This window comes from Eumetopias jubatus, unplaced genomic scaffold (assembly GCF_037043125.1).
Source record: "Eumetopias jubatus isolate StellerSeaLion01/CBP00866 unplaced genomic scaffold, mEumJub1_p1.0 scaffold_13, whole genome shotgun sequence".
NCBI classification, from domain to species: domain Eukaryota; kingdom Metazoa; phylum Chordata; class Mammalia; order Carnivora; family Otariidae; genus Eumetopias; species Eumetopias jubatus.
Window position 1 is genome coordinate 68,418,252 of NW_028274819.1, and position 20,765 is coordinate 68,439,016.

A 20,765-nucleotide genomic window follows, 5' to 3' on the forward strand; every position below is an offset into this window, starting at 1 on the left:
TGTGTCTCCTGTCGTTCCATGAAGAAGGATGAGTATGGATATGTATGATGTGAGGAAGCATGAGGAGGATTGCCTCCCCATGGTTAACTCTAAGAACAAATCTAGAGGTTTGCCGTCCGTCGACGACCAGCTCTTTCCCTACGGATGGAAGCACCTTGTTACAACGTAGTGCGAAAGGAAAGAGACGGAAAGTACGATACACTACGGTGAGGAACACGTTGTGGGGAGGGTTTCTCTCCACGAAAGTCTTGTGTCATGAAGTTGGAGTGCCATCAAATATACGTGTGCTCGCCTCAGCAGCGCCTTCCACTGGACACAGAGAAACAAGGCCACGTCCAACACGATTTCGTGCTCACCTCTTGGTTCGGGAAGCATGAAGCCTTTGGAGACATAGGTGTAGGTGTCTGACACTAAGCTCTCAAGGAACAAAACGGTAGAGAAATCGCCTTTCCACGACCATCTCCAGGGAAGAAGATGGAGGAAGGTTCCGACGTTAAAAGCGAAGGCACAAGTACTGTGCCATATAACACTGCTTGAGAACGAACTTGTGTCGAAAGCTTCTCCCAACTCAGATCTTGTTTCGGGAAGATAGAAGCGTTGTCAGTACTTTGTGTGAAAACACAAGGAAAATTCCACACGCTGAATGGTCAAGAAACATGTGGCTCGAATGTGACCACCAACACACTAGTAGTCCCCTAGAGAGGTGTGTGTCTGGAAATGGGAGGAAGCGTAAGGAACGCGCTATACACTTAAGTCTAAGAAACAACGCTGTGGCGGTGCGTTCCTTCGACTGCCATCTGCTTTGCTAAGGAACGAAGCGGCTTGAAGCAAAGTGTGAAAGAATCCGGAGGGGAAGGAAGAGAGATCTACCTTACTCGCGGAACAGATTCTTATGGAGGGCATTTCTCAACGAACACCATGTGTCACGACGATGGAAGGGTGTTCAAATGTAGGCGCCTTCGCCGAAGGAAAGGCATACACGAATCTCTGCGAAGCAAGTCTCTCTCAAACGCGACTTGGAGCTTCCAACTTGGTTCCCGCGGAATCCCTAGTCACCAAACGTACGTGTTGAATCCTAAACGAAGGGAGTGCTCTTCAGTCTGAAGAAACACCACTCCCGAGAAACCGTGTGTCTACTAACATCTTCCCTGAAAATGGTAGGCTTTTCCCATGGAAGTGTGAAATCGCAATGTAGGGGCCCCATGCCTGTGCTACAGAAGTCCTTAGTGTCGATAGTCTGTCGCCATTCAAATCCTGTTCCGTGAGAAGTGTTTTCAAGAGTAGGAGTGAGAGCAGATGGAAAAGGACACGGTTTTACGTGTGAGAAGGAAATCCGTCAAGAAAGACATACACGGAAGGATGAGAAGCACTTTAGCATGAAATGGTGCAGGCACCTAGAATGGGCCCTGTGACGGTGCTTGAGAAACCACTTGTGAAGAAGTCTTCCCTCAACTATCATATCGTTTCGGTGAGAGGAAAGTGTTTTCCGTAGTGGGTGTGAAGGCGTAAGGGACATCGGCTCGACGTAGCTCTCCGCTCCGAATTGGCCTACTGTCGTGGCCATGAAGAAAGATGTGCATGGACATGGATAATGTGCGGAAGCGTAAGGAAGATGGCATACGTCTGTTAAACTCTAAGAACAAATCTCGAGGGTTGCCGTCCTTCGACTACCACCTCTTTTCGTAAGGATGGAAGCAGCTTGGGAAACCTAGCGTGAACGACAAAGCGATGGAACGCGCGATCCTCTACAGGGAGGAACCCGTTGGGCGGAGGGTTTCTCTCCATCAAGTCCTGTGTCATGGAGGTGGATGGGTCTTCAAATGCACGTGGACTAGCCTCAGTAGTAGTAGCCTCACACTGAATTCTGAGAAACGAGTCCATGTCCAACAGGCTTTCGTGCTAACATCTGGGTTCTTGAAGAAAGAAGCCTTTGGAGAGATGAGTGCTGCTATATAAGGTAAGGGTCTTACACTCACCTCTCAAAGAACAAAACGGTAGGGAAATAGTCTTTCCACTGCCACCTGCAGGGAAAAAGATGGAAGAACTTTCCAACGTTACCAGTGAAGGCACAACTCCTGTGCCATATACCACTGTTTGAGAAAGAGTTGTGTCGAAAGCTTCTCTCAACTCAAATCTTGTTTCAGGAAGATAGAAGCGCTTTCAGGACTTCGTGTGAACGCGTAAGGAAAGTGCCATACGCTGAATTGTGAAGAGACATGTGGGTCGAATGTGACCACCAACTAACAAGTTGTCCCCTAGAGACGTGTGTGTGTGGAAATCGGAGGAAGTGTAAGGAACGAGCTCTACACTTAATTCTAAAAAGCAATGCTGTGGAGGAGCGGTCCTTCGTCTACCTTCTCCTTTCCGAAGGATCGAGGCGGGCATACGCCAAGTGTGGAAGGAAGCAGAGGAAAGGCCTGATATACCTTCCTCGTGGAACAACTTTGTATGGAGGGCTTCGCTCAATGGACACCATGGGTCACGACGCTAAAAGGGGTTTCCAAATGTATGTGAGTTCGCCAAAGGAAAGCCACAGACTCAACTGCGCGAAACAAGTCTGTGTCAAACCCGACTTCGAGATTACGACTGGCGTCACGGGGAAAACATAGTCACAACAGGTATGTGTTTAATCCGAAACAGGCGGCGTGCACTTCAGTCTCAGGAAACATCAGTGCAGAGAAACCGTGTTTCTACGAACATCTTCCCCGAAAATGCTTGACTATTCCAATGTAAGTGCGGCAGCGCAAGGCAGGTGCCCCATGCCTGTGCCACAGAAATGGTTAGTGTAGATTGTCTCTCCCAATTCAAATCTTGTTCCGTGAGGAATGTTTTCAAGAGTATGAGAGAGATCAGAGGGGAAAGGTCATGCCTTCAAGTGGGAGAAGGATATCCTGGAAAGCCATACACCTACGTATGAGCGGCATCCTGGCATGAACGTGTGAAGGCATAGAGAATGTGCCGTCACCTGGGACGTTGCTTGACCAACCGCTTGGGAAGAAGTCCTCCCTCAGCTATCCTACAGTTTCAGGAAGATAAAAGTGTTTTCCGTAGTGGGTGTGAAGGCATGAGGGACGTACCCAAGAGTTAGCCGTCCGTCCCGAATGTGTCTCCTGTCGTTCCATGAAGAAGGATGAGTATGGATATGTATGATGTGAGGAAGCATGAGGAGGATTGCCTCCCCATGGTTAACTCTAAGAACAAATCTAGAGGTTTGCCGTCCGTCGACGACCAGCTCTTTCCCTACGGATGGAAGCACCTTGTTACAACGTAGTGCGAAAGGAAAGAGACGGAAAGTACGATACACTACGGTGAGGAACACGTTGTGGGGAGGGTTTCTCTCCACGAAAGTCTTGTGTCATGAAGTTGGAGTGCCATCAAATATACGTGTGCTCGCCTCAGCAGCGCCTTCCACTGGACACAGAGAAACAAGGCCACGTCCAACACGATTTCGTGCTCACCTCTTGGTTCGGGAAGCATGAAGCCTTTGGAGACATAGGTGTAGGTGTCTGACACTAAGCTCTCAAGGAACAAAACGGTAGAGAAATCGCCTTTCCACGACCATCTACAGGGAAGAAGATGGAGGAAAGTCCCGACGTTAAAAGCGAAGGGACAAGTACAGTGCCATATACCACTGCTTGAGAACGAACTTGTGTCGAAAGCTTCTCCCAACTCAGATCTTGTTTCGGGAAGATAGAAGCGTTGTCAGTACTTTGTGTGAAAACACAAGGAGAACACCACACGCTGAATGGTGAAGAAACATGTGGCTCGAATGTGACCACCAACACACTAGTAGTCCCCTAGAGAGGAGTGTGTCTGGAAATGGGAGGAAGCGTAAGGAACGTACTATACACTTAAGTCTAAGAAACAACGCTGTGGCGGTGCGGTCCTTCGTCTACCTTCTCCTTTCCGAAGGATCGAAGCGGCCTTGCGCCAAGTGTGAAAGGAAGCGGAGGAAAAGCCTGATATACCTTCCTCGTGGAACAACATTTATGGAGGGCTTCTCCCAATGGGCAACATGGGTCACGACGCCTGAAGGGTTTTCCAAATGTATGTGAGTTCGCCAGAGGAAAGCCACAGACTCAGCTGCGCGAAACAAGTCTGAGTCAAACCCGACTTCGAGCTTACGACTGGCGTCACGGGGAAATCAGAGTCACAACAGGTATTTGTTGAATCCGAAACAGGCGGCGTGCACTTCAGTCTGAGGAAACAGAGAAACCGTGTTTCTTCTAACATCTTCCCTGAAAATGCTTGTCTATTCCAGTGGAAGTGTGGCAGCGCAAGGCATGTGCCCCAGGCCTGTGCCACAGAAATAGTTAGTGTAGATTGTCTCTCCCGATTCAAATCTTGTTCCGTGAAGAATGTTTCCAAGAGTATGAAAGAGAGCAGACGGGAAATGTCATGCCTTCAAGTGGGAGAAGGAAATCCTGGAAAGCCATACACCGACGTATGCGCGGCATTCTGGTAGGAACGTGTCAAGGCATAAAGAATGTGCCGTGCCCTGTGACGGTGCTTGACCAACCGCTTGTGAGGAAGTCTTCCCTCAGCTATCATATTGTTTCAGGAAGATAAAAGTGTTTTCCCTAGTGGGTGTGAAGGCATGAGGGACGTACCCTAGAGTTAGCCGTCCGTTCCGAATGTGTCTACTGTCGTTCCACGAAGAAGGATGAGTATGGAAATGTATGATGTGAGGAAGCATAAGGAGGATGGCCTACGGGTGTTTAACTCTAAGAACAAATCTAGAGGGTTGCCGTCCGTCGACGACCAGCTCTTTCCCTACGGGTGGAAGCACCTTGTTACAACTTAGTGCGAACGAAAAGAGACGGAAAGCGCGATACACTACGGCGAGGAACACGTTGTGCGGGGGGTTCCTCTCCACGAAAGTCTTGTGTCATGACGTTGGAAGGGCCTTCAAATGTACGTGAGCTCGCCTCAGCAGCGCCTTCCACCGAACTCAGAGAAACAAGGCCACGCCCAACACGATTTCGGGCTCACCTCTTGGTTCGGGAAGCATGAAGCCGTTGGAGATGTATGTGTAAGCGTCTGACACTCGGCTCTCAAGGAACAAAACGGTAGAGAAATCGCCTTTCCACGACCATCTCCAGGGAAGAAGATGGAGGAAGGTTCCGACGTTAAAAGCGAAGGCACAAGTACTGTGCCATATAACACTGCTTGAGAACGAACTTGTGTCGAAAGCTTCTCCCAACTCAGATCTTGTTTCGGGAAGATAGAAGCGTTGTCAGTACTTTGTGTGAAAACACAAGGAGAACACCACACGCTGAATGGTGAAGAAACATGTGGCTCGAATGTGACCACCAACACACTAGTAGTCCCCTAGAGAGGAGTGTGTCTGGAAATGGGAGGAAGCGTAAGGAACGCGCTATACACTTAAGTCTAAGAAACAACGCTGTGGCGGTGCGTTCCTTCGACTGCCATCTGCTTTGCTAAGGAACGAAGCGGCTTGAAGCAAAGTGTGAAAGAATCCGGAGGGGAAGGAAGAGAGATCTACCTTACTCGCGGAACAGATTCTTATGGAGGGCATTTCTCAACGAACACCATGTGTCACGACGATGGAAGGGTGTTCAAATGTAGGCGCCTTCGCCGAAGGAAAGGCATACACGAATCTCTGCGAAGCAAGTCTCTGTCAAACGCGACTTCGAGCTTCCAACTGGGTTCCCGCGGAATCCCTAGTCACCAAACGTACGTGTTGAATCCTAAACGAAGGGAGTGCTCTTCAGTCTGAAGAAACACCACTCCCGAGAAACCGTGTGTCTACTAACATCTTCCCTGAAAATGGTAGGCTTTTCCCATGGAAGTGTGAAATCGCAATGTAGGGGCCCCATGCCTGTGCTACAGAAGTCCTTAGTGTCGATAGTCTGTCGCCATTCAAATCCTGTTCCGTGAGAAGTGTTTTCAAGAGTAGGAGTGAGAGCAGATGGAAAAGGACACGGTTTTACGTGTGAGAAGGAAATCCGTCAAGAAAGACATACACGGAAGGATGAGAAGCACTTTAGCATGAAATGGTGCAGGCACCTAGAATGGGCCCTGTGACGGTGCTTGAGAAACCACTTGTGAAGAAGTCTTCCCTCAACTATCATATCGTTTCGGTGAGAGGAAAGTGTTTTCCGTAGTGGGTGTGAAGGCGTAAGGGACATCGGCTCGACGTAGCTCTCCGCTCCGAATTGGCCTACTGTCGTGGCCATGAAGAAAGATGTGCATGGACATGGATAATGTGCGGAAGCGTAAGGAAGATGGCATACGTCTGTTAAACTCTAAGAACAAATCTCGAGGGTTGCCGTCCTTCGACTACCACCTCTTTTCGTAAGGATGGAAGCAGCTTGGGAAACCTAGCGTGAACGACAAAGCGATGGAACGCGCGATCCTCTACAGGGAGGAACCCGTTGGGCGGAGGGTTTCTCTCCATCAAGTCCTGTGTCATGGAGGTGGATGGGTCTTCAAATGCACGTGGACTAGCCTCAGTAGTAGTAGCCTCACACTGAATTCTGAGAAACGAGTCCATGTCCAACAGGCTTTCGTGCTAACATCTGGGTTCTTGAAGAAAGAAGCCTTTGGAGAGATGAGTGTTGCTATATAAGGTAAGGGTCTTACACTCACCTCTCAAAGAACAAAACGGTAGGGAAATAGTCTTTCCACTGCCACCTGCAGGGAAAAAGATGGAAGAACTTTCCAACGTTACCAGTGAAGGCACAACTCCTGTGCCATATACCACTGTTTGAGAAAGAGTTGTGTCGAAAGCTTCTCTCAACTCAAATCTTGTTTCAGGAAGATAGAAGCGCTTTCAGGACTTCGTGTGAAGGCGTAAGGAAAGTGCCATACGCTGAATTGTGAAGAGACATGTGGGTCGAATGTGACCACCAACTAACAAGTTGTCCCCTAGAGAGGTGTGTGTGTGGAAATCGGAGGAAGTGTAAGGAACGAGCTCTACACTTAATTCTAAAAAGCAATGCTGTGGAGGAGCGGTCCTTCGTCTACCTTCTCCTTTCCGAAGGATCGAGGCGGGCATACGCCAAGTGTGAAAGGAAGCAGAGGAAAGGCCTGATATACCTTCCTCGTGGAACTACTTTGTATGGAGGGCTTCGCTCAATGGACACCATGGGTCACGACGCTAAAAGGGGTTTCCAAATGTATGTGAGTTCGCCAAAGGAAAGCCACAGACTCAACTGCGCGAAACAAGTCTGTGTCAAACCCGACTTCGAGCTTACGACTGGCGTCACGGGGAAAACATAGTCACAACAGGTATGTGTTGAATCCGAAACAGGCGGCGTGCACTTCAGTCTCAGGAAACATCAGTGCAGAGAAACCGTGTTTCTACGAACATCTTCCCCGAAAATGCTTGACTATTCCAATGTAAGTGCGGCAGCGCAAGGCATGTGCCCCATGCCTGTGCCACAGAAATGGTTAGTGTAGATTGTCTCTCCCAATTCAAATCTTGTTCCGTGAGGAATGTTTTCAAGAGTATGAGAGAGATCAGAGGGGAAAGGTCATGCCTTCAAGTGGGAGAAGGATATCCTGGAAAGCCATACACCTACGTATGAGCGGCATCCTGGCATGAACGTGTGAAGGCATAGAGAATGTGCCGTCACCTGGGACGTTGCTTGACCAACCGCTTGGGAAGAAGTCCTCCCTCAGCTATCCTACAGTTTCAGGAAGATAAAAGTGTTTTCCGTAGTGGGTGTGAAGGCATGAGGGACGTACCCAAGAGTTAGCCGTCCGTCCCGAATGTGTCTCCTGTCGTTCCATGAAGAAGGATGAGTATGGATATGTATGATGTGAGGAAGCATGAGGAGGATTGCCTCCCCATGGTTAACTCTAAGAACAAATCTAGAGGTTTGCCGTCCGTCGACGACCAGCTCTTTCCCTACGGATGGAAGCACCTTGTTACAACGTAGTGCGAAAGGAAAGAGACGGAAAGTACGATACACTACGGTGAGGAACACGTTGTGGGGAGGGTTTCTCTCCACGAAAGTCTTGTGTCATGAAGTTGGAGTGCCATCAAATATACGTGTGCTCGCCTCAGCAGCGCCTTCCACTGGACACAGAGAAACAAGGCCACGTCCAACACGATTTCGTGCTCACCTCTTGGTTCGGGAAGCATGAAGCCTTTGGAGATATAGGTGTAAGTGTCTGACACTAAGCTCTCAAGGAACAAAACGGTAGAGAAATCGCCTTTCCACGACCATCTACAGGGAAGAAGATGGAGGAAAGTCCCGACGTTGAAAGCGAAGGGACAAGTACAGTGCCATATACCACTGCTTGAGAACGAACCTGTGTCGAAAGCTTCTCCCAACTCAGATCTTGTTTCGGGAAGATAGAAGCGTTGTCAGTACTTTGTGTGAAAACACAAGGAGAACACCACACGCTGAATGGTGAAGAAACATGTGGCTCGAATGTGACCACCAACACACTAGTAGTCCCCTAGAGAGGAGTGTGTCTGGAAATGGGAGGAAGCGTAAGGAACGTACTATACACTTAAGTCTAAGAAACAACGCTGTGGCGGTGCGGTCCTTCGTCTACCTTCTCCTTTCCGAAGGATCGAAGCGGCCTTGCGCCAAGTGTGAAAGGAAGCGGAGGAAAAGCCTGATATACCTTCCTCGTGGAACAACATTTATGGAGGGCTTCTCCCAATGGGCAACATGGGTCACGACGCCTGAAGGGTTTTCCAAATGTATGTGAGTTCGCCAGAGGAAAGCCACAGACTCAGCTGCGCGAAACAAGTCTGAGTCAAACCCGACTTCGAGCTTACGACTGGCGTCACGGGGAAATCAGAGTCACAACAGGTATTTGTTGAATCCGAAACAGGCGGCGTGCACTTCAGTCTGAGGAAACAGAGAAACCGTGTTTCTTCTAACATCTTCCCTGAAAATGCTTGTCTATTCCAGTGGAAGTGTGGCAGCGCAAGGCATGTGCCCCAGGCCTGTGCCACAGAAATAGTTAGTGTAGATTGTCTCTCCCGATTCAAATCTTGTTCCGTGAAGAATGTTTCCAAGAGTATGAAAGAGAGCAGACGGGAAATGTCATGCCTTCAAGTGGGAGAAGGAAATCCTGGAAAGCCATACACCGACGTATGCGCGGCATTCTGGTAGGAACGTGTCAAGGCATAAAGAATGTGCCGTGCCCTGTGACGGTGCTTGACCAACCGCTTGTGAGGAAGTCTTCCCTCAGCTATCATATTGTTTCAGGAAGATAAAAGTGTTTTCCCTAGTGGGTGTGAAGGCATGAGGGACGTACCCTAGAGTTAGCCGTCCGTTCCGAATGTGTCTACTGTCGTTCCACGAAGAAGGATGAGTATGGAAATGTATGATGTGAGGAAGCATAAGGAGGATGGCCTACGGGTGTTTAACTCTAAGAACAAATCTAGAGGGTTGCCGTCCGTCGACGACCAGCTCTTTCCCTACGGGTGGAAGCACCTTGTTACAACTTAGTGCGAACGAAAAGAGACGGAAAGCGCGATACACTACGGCGAGGAACACGTTGTGCGGGGGGTTCCTCTCCACGAAAGTCTTGTGTCATGACGTTGGAAGGGCCTTCAAATGTACGTGAGCTCGCCTCAGCAGCGCCTTCCACTGAACTCAGAGAAACAAGGCCACGCCCAACACGATTTCGGGCTAACCTCTTGGTTCGGGAAGCATGAAGCCGTTGGAGATGTATGTGTAAGCGTCTGACACTCGGCTCTCAAGGAACAAAACGGTAGAGAAATCGCCTTTCCACGACCATCTCCAGGGAAGAAGATGGAGGAAGGTTCCGACGTTAAAAGCGAAGGCACAAGTACTGTGCCATATAACACTGCTTGAGAACGAACTTGTGTCGAAAGCTTCTCCCAACTCAGATCTTGTTTCGGGAAGATAGAAGCGTTGTCAGTACTTTGTGTGAAAACACAAGGAGAACACCACACGCTGAATGGTGAAGAAACATGTGGCTCGAATGTGACCACCAACACACTAGTAGTCCCCTAGAGAGGAGTGTGTCTGGAAATGGGAGGAAGCGTAAGGAACGCGCTATACACTTAAGTCTAAGAAACAACGCTGTGGCGGTGCGTTCCTTCGACTGCCATCTGCTTTGCTAAGGAACGAAGCGGCTTGAAGCAAAGTGTGAAAGAATCCGGAGGGGAAGGAAGAGAGATCTACCTTACTCGCGGAACAGATTCTTATGGAGGGCATTTCTCAACGAACACCATGTGTCACGACGATGGAAGGGTGTTCAAATGTAGGCGCCTTCGCCGAAGGAAAGGCATACACGAATCTCTGCGAAGCAAGTCTCTGTCAAACGCGACTTCGAGCTTCCAACTGGGTTCCCGCGGAATCCCTAGTCACCAAACGTACGTGTTGAATCCTAAACGAAGGGAGTGCTCTTCAGTCTGAAGAAACACCACTCCCGAGAAACCGTGTGTCTACTAACATCTTCCCTGAAAATGGTAGGCTTTTCCCATGGAAGTGTGAAATCGCAATGTAGGGGCCCCATGCCTGTGCTACAGAAGTCCTTAGTGTCGATAGTCTGTCGCCATTCAAATCCTGTTCCGTGAGAAGTGTTTTCAAGAGTAGGAGTGAGAGCAGATGGAAAAGGACACGGTTTTACGTGTGAGAAGGAAATCCGTCAAGAAAGACATACACGGAAGGATGAGAAGCACTTTAGCATGAAATGGTGCAGGCACCTAGAATGGGCCCTGTGACGGTGCTTGAGAAACCACTTGTGAAGAAGTCTTCCCTCAACTATCATATCGTTTCGGTGAGAGGAAAGTGTTTTCCGTAGTGGGTGTGAAGGCGTAAGGGACATCGGCTCGACGTAGCTCTCCGCTCCGAATTGGCCTACTGTCGTGGCCATGAAGAAAGATGTGCATGGACATGGATAATGTGCGGAAGCGTAAGGAAGATGGCATACGTCTGTTAAACTCTAAGAACAAATCTCGAGGGTTGCCGTCCTTCGACTACCACCTCTTTTCGTAAGGATGGAAGCAGCTTGGGAAACCTAGCGTGAACGACAGAGCGATGGAACGCGCGATCCTCTACAGGGAGGAACCCGTTGGGCGGAGGGTTTCTCTCCATCAAGTCCTGTGTCATGGAGGTGGATGGGTCTTCAAATGCACGTGGACTAGCCTCAGTAGTAGTAGCCTCACACTGAATTCTGAGAAACGAGTCCATGTCCAACAGGCTTTCGTGCTAACATCTGGGTTCTTGAAGAAAGAAGCCTTTGGAGAGATGAGTGTTGCTATATAAGGTAAGGGTCTTACACTCACCTCTCAAAGAACAAAACGGTAGGGAAATAGTCTTTCCACTGCCACCTGCAGGGAAAAAGATGGAAGAACTTTCCAACGTTACCAGTGAAGGCACAACTCCTGTGCCATATACCACTGTTTGAGAAAGAGTTGTGTCGAAAGCTTCTCTCAACTCAAATCTTGTTTCAGGAAGATAGAAGCGCTTTCAGGACTTCGTGTGAAGGCGTAAGGAAAGTGCCATACGCTGAATTGTGAAGAGACATGTGGGTCGAATGTGACCACCAACTAACAAGTTGTCCCCTAGAGAGGTGTGTGTGTGGAAATCGGAGGAAGTGTAAGGAACGAGCTCTACACTTAATTCTAAAAAGCAATGCTGTGGAGGAGCGGTCCTTCGTCTACCTTCTCCTTTCCGAAGGATCGAGGCGGGCATACGCCAAGTGTGAAAGGAAGCAGAGGAAAGGCCTGATATACCTTCCTCGTGGAACTACTTTGTATGGAGGGCTTCGCTCAATGGACACCATGGGTCACGACGCTAAAAGGGGTTTCCAAATGTATGTGAGTTCGCCAAAGGAAAGCCACAGACTCAACTGCGCGAAACAAGTCTGTGTCAAACCCGACTTCGAGCTTACGACTGGCGTCACGGGGAAAACATAGTCACAACAGGTATGTGTTGAATCCGAAACAGGCGGCGTGCACTTCAGTCTCAGGAAACATCAGTGCAGAGAAACCGTGTTTCTACGAACATCTTCCCCGAAAATGCTTGTCTATTCCAATGTAAGTGCGGCAGCGCAAGGCATGTGCCCCATGCCTGTGCCACAGAAATGGTTAGTGTAGATTGTCTCTCCCAATTCAAATCTTGTTCCGTGAGGAATGTTTTCAAGAGTATGAGAGAGATCAGAGGGGAAAGGTCATGCCTTCAAGTGGGAGAAGGATATCCTGGAAAGCCATACACCTACGTATGAGCGGCATCCTGGCATGAACGTGTGAAGGCATAGAGAATGTGCCGTCACCTGGGACGTTGCTTGACCAACCGCTTGGGAAGAAGTCCTCCCTCAGCTATCCTACAGTTTCAGGAAGATAAAAGTGTTTTCCGTAGTGGGTGTGAAGGCATGAGGGACGTACCCAAGAGTTAGCCGTCCGTCCCGAATGTGTCTCCTGTCGTTCCATGAAGAAGGATGAGTATGGATATGTATGATGTGAGGAAGCATGAGGAGGATTGCCTCCCCATGGTTAACTCTAAGAACAAATCTAGAGGTTTGCCGTCCGTCGACGACCAGCTCTTTCCCTACGGATGGAAGCACCTTGTTACAACGTAGTGCGAAAGGAAAGAGACGGAAAGTACGATACACTACGGTGAGGAACACGTTGTGGGGAGGGTTTCCCTCCACGAAAGTCTTGTGTCATGAAGTTGGAGTGCCATCAAATATACGTGTGCTCGCCTCAGCAGCGCCTTCCACTGGACACAGAGAAACAAGGCCACGTCCAACACGATTTCGTGCTCACCTCTTGGTTCGGGAAGCATGAAGCCTTTGGAGACATAGGTGTAGGTGTCTGACACTAAGCTCTCAAGGAACAAAACGGTAGAGAAATCGCCTTTCCACGACCATCTACAGGGAAGAAGATGGAGGAAAGTCCCGACGTTAAAAGCGAAGGGACAAGTACAGTGCCATATACCACTGCTTGAGAACGAACTTGTGTCGAAAGCTTCTCCCAACTCAGATCTTGTTTCGGGAAGATAGAAGCGTTGTCAGTACTTTGTGTGAAAACACAAGGAGAACACCACACGCTGAATGGTGAAGAAACATGTGGCTCGAATGTGACCACCAACACACTAGTAGTCCCCTAGAGAGGAGTGTGTCTGGAAATGGGAGGAAGCGTAAGGAACGTACTATACACTTAAGTCTAAGAAACAACGCTGTGGCGGTGCGGTCCTTCGTCTACCTTCTCCTTTCCGAAGGATCGAAGCGGCCTTGCGCCAAGTGTGAAAGGAAGCGGAGGAAAAGCCTGATATACCTTCCTCGTGGAACAACATTTATGGAGGGCTTCTCCCAATGGGCAACATGGGTCACGACGCCTGAAGGGTTTTCCAAATGTATGTGAGTTCGCCAGAGGAAAGCCACAGACTCAGCTGCGCGAAACAAGTCTGAGTCAAACCCGACTTCGAGCTTACGACTGGCGTCACGGGGAAATCAGAGTCACAACAGGTATTTGTTGAATCCGAAACAGGCGGCGTGCACTTCAGTCTGAGGAAACAGAGAAACCGTGTTTCTTCTAACATCTTCCCTGAAAATGCGTGTCTATTCCAGTGGAAGTGTGGCAGCGCAAGGCATGTGCCCCAGGCCTGTGCCACAGAAATAGTTAGTGTAGATTGTCTCTCCCGATTCAAATCTTGTTCCGTGAAGAATGTTTCCAAGAGTATGAAAGAGAGCAGACGGGAAATGTCATGCCTTCAAGTGGGAGAAGGAAATCCTGGAAAGCCATACACCGACGTATGCGCGGCATTCTGGTAGGAACGTGTGAAGGCATAAAGAATGTGCCGTGCCCTGTGACGGTGCTTGACCAACCGCTTGTGAGGAAGTCTTCCCTCAGCTATCATATTGTTTCAGGAAGATAAAAGTGTTTTCCCTAGTGGGTGTGAAGGCATGAGGGACGTACCCTAGAGTTAGCCGTCCGTTCCGAATGTGTCTACTGTCGTTCCACGAAGAAGGATGAGTATGGAAATGTATGATGTGAGGAAGCATAAGGAGGATGGCCTACGGGTGTTTAACTCTAAGAACAAATCTAGAGGGTTGCCGTCCGTCGACGACCAGCTCTTTCCCTACGGGTGGAAGCACCTTGTTACAACTTAGTGCGAACGAAAAGAGACGGAAAGCGCGATACACTACGGCGAGGAACACGTTGTGCGGGGGGTTCCTCTCCACGAAAGTCTTGTGTCATGACGTTGGAAGGGCCTTCAAATGTACGTGAGCTCGCCTCAGCAGCGCCTTCCACCGAACTCAGAGAAACAAGGCCACGCCCAACACGATTTCGGGCTAACCTCTTGGTTCGGGAAGCATGAAGCCGTTGGAGATGTATGTGTAAGCGTCTGACACTCGGCTCTCAAGGAACAAAACGGTAGAGAAATCGCCTTTCCACGACCATCTCCAGGGAAGAAGATGGAGGAAGGTTCCGACGTTAAAAGCGAAGGCACAAGTACTGTGCCATATAACACTGCTTGAGAACGAACTTGTGTCGAAAGCTTCTCCCAACTCAGATCTTGTTTCGGGAAGATAGAAGTCGTTGTCAGTACTTTGTGTGAAAACACAAGGAGAACACCACACGCTGAATGGTGAAGAAACATGTGGCTCGAATGTGACCACCAACACACTAGTAGTCCCCTAGAGAGGAGTGTGTCTGGAAATGGGAGGAAGCGTAAGGAACGCGCTATACACTTAAGTCTAAGAAACAACGCTGTGGCGGTGCGTTCCTTCGACTGCCATCTGCTTTGCTAAGGAACGAAGCGGCTTGAAGCAAAGTGTGAAAGAATCCGGAGGGGAAGGAAGAGAGATCTACCTTACTCGCGGAACAGATTCTTATGGAGGGCATTTCTCAACGAACACCATGTGTCACGACGATGGAAGGGTGTTCAAATGTAGGCGCCTTCGCCGAAGGAAAGGCATACACGAATCTCTGCGAAGCAAGTCTCTGTCAAACGCGACTTGGAGCTTCCAACTGGGTTCCCGCGGAATCCCTAGTCACCAAACCTACGTGTTGAATCCTAAACGAAGGGAGTGCTCTTCAGTCTGAAGAAACACCACTCCCGAGAAACCGTGTGTCTACTAACATCTTCCCTGAAAATGGTAGGCTTTTCCCATGGAAGTGTGAAATCGCAATGTAGGGGCCCCATGCCTGTGCTACAGAAGTCTTTAGTGTCGATAGTCTGTCGCCATTCAAATCCTGTTCCGTGAGAAGTGTTTTCAAGAGTAGGAGTGAGAGCAGATGGAAAAGGACACGGTTTTACGTGTGAGAAGGAAATCCGTCAAGAAAGACATACACGGAAGGATGAGAAGCACTTTAGCATGAAATGGTGCAGGCACCTAGAATGGGCCCTGTGACGGTGCTTGAGAAACCACTTGTGAAGAAGTCTTCCCTCAACTATCATATCGTTTCGGTGAGAGGAAAGTGTTTTCCGTAGTGGGTGTGAAGGCGTAAGGGACATCGGCTCGACGTAGCTCTCCGCTCCGAATTGGCCTACTGTCGTGGCCATGAAGAAAGATGTGCATGGACATGGATAATGTGCGGAAGCGTAAGGAAGATGGCATACGTCTGTTAAACTCTAAGAACAAATCTCGAGGGTTGCCGTCCTTCGACTACCACCTCTTTTCGTAAGGATGGAAGCAGCTTGGGAAACCTAGCGTGAACGACAAAGCGATGGAACGCGCGATCCTCTACAGGGAGGAACCCGTTGGGCGGAGGGTTTCTCTCCATCAAGTCCTGTGTCATGGAGGTGGATGGGTCTTCAAATGCACGTGGACTAGCCTCAGTAGTAGTAGCCTCACACTGAATTCTGAGAAACGAGTCCATGTCCAACAGGCTTTCGTGCTAACATCTGGGTTCTTGAAGAAAGAAGCCTTTGGAGAGATGAGTGTTGCTATATAAGGTAAGGGTCTTACACTCACCTCTCAAAGAACAAAAGGGTAGGGAAATAGTCTTTCCACTGCCACCTGCAGGGAAAAAGATGGAAGAACTTTCCAACGTTACCAGTGAAGGCACAACTCCTGTGCCATATACCACTGTTTGAGAAAGAGTTGTGTCGAAAGCTTCTCTCAACTCAAATCTTGTTTCAGGAAGATAGAAGCGCTTTCAGGACTTCGTGTGAAGGCGTAAGGAAAGTGCCATACGCTGAATTGTGAAGAGACATGTGGGTCGAATGTGACCACCAACTAACAAGTTGTCCCCTAGAGAGGTGTGTGTGTGGAAATCGGAGGAAGTGTAAGGAACGAGCTCTACACTTAATTCTAAAAAGCAATGCTGTGGAGGAGCGGTCCTTCGTCTACCTTCTCCTTTCCGAAGGATCGAGGCGGGCATACGCCAAGTGTGAAAGGAAGCAGAGGAAAGGCCTGATATACCTTCCTCGTGGAACTACTTTGTATGGAGGGCTTCGCTCAATGGACACCATGGGTCACGACGCTAAAAGGGGTTTCCAAATGTATGTGAGTTCGCCAAAGGAAAGCCACAGACTCAACTGCGCGAAACAAGTCTGTGTCAAACCCGACTTCGAGCTTACGACTGGCGTCACGGGGAAAACATAGTCACAACAGGTATGTGTTGAATCCGAAACAGGCGGCGTGCACTTCAGTCTCAGGAAACATCAGTGCAGAGAAACCGTGTTTCTACGAACATCTTCCCCGAAAATGCTTGTCTATTCCAATGTAAGTGCGGCAGCGCAAGGCATGTGCCCCATGCCTGTGCCACAGAAATGGTTAGTGTAGATTGTCTCTCCCAATTCAAATCTTGTTCCGTGAGGAATGTTTTCAAGAGTATGAGAGAGATCAGAGGGGAAAGGTCATGCCTTCAAGTGGGAGAAGGATATCCTGGAAAGCCATACACCTACGTATGAGCGGCATCCTGGCATGAACGTGTGAAGGCATAGAGAATGTGCCGTCACCTGGGACGTTGCTTGACCAACCGCTTGGGAAGAAGTCCTCCCTCAGCTATCCTACAGTTTCAGGAAGATAAAAGTGTTTTCCGTAGTGGGTGTGAAGGCATGAGGGACGTACCCAAGAGTTAGCCGTCCGTCCCGAATGTGTCTCCTGTCGTTCCATGAAGAAGGATGAGTATGGATATGTATGATGTGAGGAAGCATGAGGAGGATTGCCTCCCCATGGTTAACTCTAAGAACAAATCTAGAGGTTTGCCGTCCGTCGACGACCAGCTCTTTCCCTACGGATGGAAGCACCTTGTTACAACGTAGTGCGAAAGGAAAGAGACGGAAAGTACGATACACTACGGTGAGGAACACGTTGTGGGGAGGGTTTCTCTCCACGAAAGTCTTGTGTCATGAAGTTGGAGTGCCATCAAATATACGTGTGCTCGCCTCAGCAGCGCCTTCCACTGGACACAGAGAAACAAGGCCACGTCCAACACGATTTCGTGCTCACCTCTTGGTTCGGGAAGCATGAAGCCTTTGGAGATATAGGTGTAAGTGTCTGACACTAAGCTCTCAAGGAACAAAACGGTAGAGAAATCGCCTTTCCACGACCATCTACAGGGAAGAAGATGGAGGAAAGTCCCGACGTTGAAAGCGAAGGGACAAGTACAGTGCCATATACCACTGCTTGAGAACGAACCTGTGTCGAAAGCTTCTCCCAACTCAGATCTTGTTTCGGGAAGATAGAAGCGTTGTCAGTACTTTGTGTGAAAACACAAGGAGAACACCACACGCTGAATGGTGAAGAAACATGTGGCTCGAATGTGACCACCAACACACTAGTAGTCCCCTAGAGAGGAGTGTGTCTGGAAATGGGAGGAAGCGTAAGGAACGTACTATACACTTAAGTCTAAGAAACAACGCTGTGGCGGTGCGGTCCTTCGTCTACCTTCTCCTTTCCGAAGGATCGAAGCGGCCTTGCGCCAAGTGTGAAAGGAAGCGGAGGAAAAGCCTGATATACCTTCCTCGTGGAACAACATTTATGGAGGGCTTCTCCCAATGGGCAACATGGGTCACGACGCCTGAAGGGTTTTCCAAATGTATGTGAGTTCGCCAGAGGAAAGCCACAGACTCAGCTGCGCGAAACAAGTCTGAGTCAAACCCGACTTCGAGCTTACGACTGGCGTCACGGGGAAATCAGAGTCACAACAGGTATTTGTTGAATCCGAAACAGGCGGCGTGCACTTCAGTCTGAGGAAACAGAGAAACCGTGTTTCTTCTAACATCTTCCCTGAAAATGCTTGTCTATTCCAGTGGAAGTGTGGCAGCGCAAGGCATGTGCCCCAGGCCTGTGCCACAGAAATAGTTAGTGTAGATTGTCTCTCCCGATTCAAATCTTGTTCCGTGAAGAATGTTTCCAAGAGTATGAAAGAGAGCAGACGGGAAATGTCATGCCTTCAAGTGGGAGAAGGAAATCCTGGAAAGCCATACACCGACGTATGCGCGGCATTCTGGTAGGAACGTGTCAAGGCATAAAGAATGTGCCGTGCCCTGTGACGGTGCTTGACCAACCGCTTGTGAGGAAGTCTTCCCTCAGCTATCATATTGTTTCAGGAAGATAAAAGTGTTTTCCCTAGTGGGTGTGAAGGCATGAGGGACGTACCCTAGAGTTAGCCGTCCGTTCCGAATGTGTCTACTGTCGTTCCACGAAGAAGGATGAGTATGGAAATGTATGATGTGAGGAAGCATAAGGAGGATGGCCTACGGGTGTTTAACTCTAAGAACAAATCTAGAGGGTTGCCGTCCGTCGACGACCAGCTCTTTCCCTACGGGTGGAAGCACCTTGTTACAACTTAGTGCGAACGAAAAGAGACGGAAAGCGCGATACACTACGGCGAGGAACACGTTGTGCGGGGGGTTCCTCTCCACGAAAGTCTTGTGTCATGACGTTGGAAGGGCCTTCAAATGTACGTGAGCTCGCCTCAGCAGCGCCTTCCACTGAACTCAGAGAAACAAGGCCACGCCCAACACGATTTCGGGCTAACCTCTTGGTTCGGGAAGCATGAAGCCGTTGGAGATGTATGTGTAAGCGTCTGACACTCGGCTCTCAAGGAACAAAACGGTAGAGAAATCGCCTTTCCACGACCATCTCCAGGGAAGAAGATGGAGGAAGGTTCCGACGTTAAAAGCGAAGGCACAAGTACTGTGCCATATAACACTGCTTGAGAACGAACTTGTGTCGAAAGCTTCTCCCAACTCAGATCTTGTTTCGGGAAGATAGAAGCGTTGTCAGTACTTTGTGTGAAAACACAAGGAAAATTCCACACGCTGAATGGTGAAGAAACATGTGGCTCGAATGTGACCACCAACACACTAGTAGTCCCCTAGAGAGGTGTGTGTCTGGAAATGGGAGGAAGCGTAAGGAACGCGCTATACACTTAAGTCTAAGAAACAACGCTGTGGCGGTGCGTTCCTTCGACTGCCATCTGCTTTGCTAAGGAACGAAGCGGCTTGAAGCAAAGTGTGAAAGAATCCGGAGGGGAAGGAAGAGAGATCTACCTTACTCGCGGAACAGATTCTTATGGAGGGCATTTCTCAACGAACACCATGTGTCACGACGATGGAAGGGTGTTCAAATGTAGGCGCCTTCGCCGAAGGAAAGGCATACACGAATCTCTGCGAAGCAAGTCTCTGTCAAACGCGACTTCGAGCTTCCAACTGGGTTCCCGCGGAATCCCTAGTCACCAAATGTACGTGTTGAATCCTAAACGAAGGGAGTGCTCTTCAGTCTGAAGAAACACCACTCCTGAGAAACCGTGTGTCTACTAACATCTTCCCTGAAAATGGTAGGCTTTTCCCATGGAAGTGTGAAATCGCAATGTATGGGCCCCATGCCTGTGCTACAGAAGTCCTTAGTGTCGATAGTCTGTCGCCATTCAAATCCTGTTCCGTGAGAATTGTTTTCAAGAGTAGGAGTGAGAGCAGATGGAAAAGGACACGGTTTTACGTGTGAGAAGGAAATCCGTCAAGAAAGACATACACGGAAGGATGAGAAGCACTTTAGCATGAAATGGTGCAGGCACCTAGAATGGGCCCTGTGACGGTGCTTGAGAAACCACTTGTGAAGAAGTCTTCCCTCAACTATCATATCGTTTCGGTGAGAGGAAAGTGTTTTCCGTAGTGGGTGTGAAGGCGTAAGGGACATCGGCTCGACGTAGCTCTCCGCTCCGAATTGGCCTACTGTCTTGGCCATGAAGAAAGATGTGCATGGACATGGATAATGTGCGGAAGCGTAAGGAAGATGGCATACGTCTGTTAAACTCTAAGAACAAATCTCGAGGGTTGCCGTCCTTCGACTACCACCTCTTTTCGTAAGGATGGAAGCAGCTTGGGAAACCTAGCGTGAACGACAAAGCGATGGAACGCGCGATCCTCTACAGGGAGGAACCCGTTGGGCGGAGGGTTTCTCTCCATCAAGTCCTGTGTCATGGAGGTGGATGGGTCTTCAAATGCACGTGGACTAGCCTCAGTAGTAGTAGCCTCACACTGAATTCTGAGAAACGAGTCCATGTCCAACAGGCTTTCGTGCTAACATCTGGGTTCTTGAAGAAAGAAGCCTTTGGAGAGATGAGTGTTGCTATATAAGGTAAGGGTCTTACACTCACCTCTCAAAGAACAAAAGGGTAGGGAAATAGTCTTTCCACTGCCACCTGCAGGGAAAAAGATGGAAGAACTTTCCAACGTTACCAGTGAAGGCACAACTCCTGTGCCATATACCACTGTTTGAGAAAGAGTTGTGTCGAAAGCTTCTCTCAACTCAAATCTTGTTTCAGGAAGATAGAAGCGCTTTCAGGACTTCGTGTGAAGGCGTAAGGAAAGTGCCATACGCTGAATTGTGAAGAGACATGT